The sequence below is a fragment of the Vicia villosa genome, linkage group LG7 (genome assembly GCF_029867415.1).
Source record: "Vicia villosa cultivar HV-30 ecotype Madison, WI linkage group LG7, Vvil1.0, whole genome shotgun sequence".
Lineage (NCBI taxonomy): Eukaryota > Viridiplantae > Streptophyta > Magnoliopsida > Fabales > Fabaceae > Vicia > Vicia villosa.
The window spans coordinates 24,805,757-24,807,358 of record NC_081186.1 but is presented as its reverse complement, the minus strand read 5'-3'; positions in this window follow the sequence as shown (position 1 = coordinate 24,807,358).

Below are 1,602 nucleotides of genomic sequence, written 5' to 3'. Positions count from 1 at the left end.
AACGATTAAAAGTATATGGCTGAGTGGTTAAGAGGTATTGTTTAATACTTGCAGGTCCCAGGTTCGAACCTGGATGGGAGTTATTTTAATTTTTATGAATTAATGATCACTAATCCAGTGCCATATGCATGCGTTTGCACACCATACTCCCTCACATTCAGACCCTCAGATCAATCACGCCCCAGATCCAACGCCATGCAAGCTGATGGTCCACCATACTCCTTCAAGGCACCATCACACCTGAACCAAAGCTAAGTTTTCTTATTTTTTTTTTTTAGTTAATTACATAATTCTTTTTCTTTTTCTTTCTTTTAAATTTATTTTTCTTTCTAAACAACTTTTTAATTACTAATAATTTTTTAACATATTAATTTAATAATTAAAGAGTTAGTTAATAATTTTAGTTTAGTTTTTTATTAATAATTAGTTTCTAATTTAATTCTAGAATTAGGGTAATAATTAAATAGGGTTAATAATTAGTTTTTAATTTTAAAATTTTTAATTTTTATTTTTTTTTGGTTTGTTAATTTTAAAGTATTTTTAGGTTTGTTCATTAAACCTCAAGATTTAAAATTTATCACCATAAAAAACCTCTAAGCCTTATTTTACTAACCCTTATTGTAGAGCTGTAATACACTAACAATTTCTTTTCTTTGTGCCCAATTTTCAGGGTTACCTCAAGATACTCCGACTACGCGCCATGGCAATTGAAAAGCTAAGTTTTGATCCTCTGTTTTATTATTTAAATTATTTTTACCTTTTATTTTAAATTTTGCCTTATGGCTTGAATTATAATTGGTTTCAACTGTCAATGAATAGTCAATACACTCACCCTTATTTTATTTCTAATTTCCAGGGTTCGAGATCAAGGCATTCAAGGATTTTTATTAATTATTGTTTTTATTTTATTTCCTGCCTTTCCCCATCCCCGCAGGTGTTTATTGTAATAGCGTAGGACTCCTTATTTTCCTGCCTTTAATATTAATTGCTGTGGTTAGTAAAATAGGGAGTGCAACCATGAATTGGACATAGATCACTAATTATAAGATAAATATATGAATTAAACCACATGATTGTGCCACACACACACCTTTAGGGTAATCCCTCTAGTTGCCTGTTGCCTTATTACTGTTGCCTTGTTGCCTTATTGATAATGCCTTAAAATAGTCAAGTCCCTCGATTCCGAGGATACCTAAAGCAATGTTGCCTTCAAAGTTATAGAAACTCCCTCGAGGTTGCCTTATAAAAATAATTGTCCCAATTGCTAAGGTATCCTCGCATGATGCCTAAAAATATTAAATGACTATTTTATCCTTCCCTTAGACTACCTGCCCTCTTTATGGCATGGGGCAGTCTTATGGCGAACGATACTTTCGATGACCCTTAACATCCAAATGAAAGACTTCCTTCCCCTCATGGTATGGATAGACCCTTTCGCCCGAAAGGCTAAAAGAACGAATTTCTAAACTTAGGGTAGTTGCTATTAATTGCTAGCTCTATTTCAAATTCAAATTCAAACTCCTTTTCCATTAATTTTCAAATACTTTTCAAAAGACTACGCTTATTTACAAGCTAAAGTTCTTCTTCAAAGTTTTTACTTTT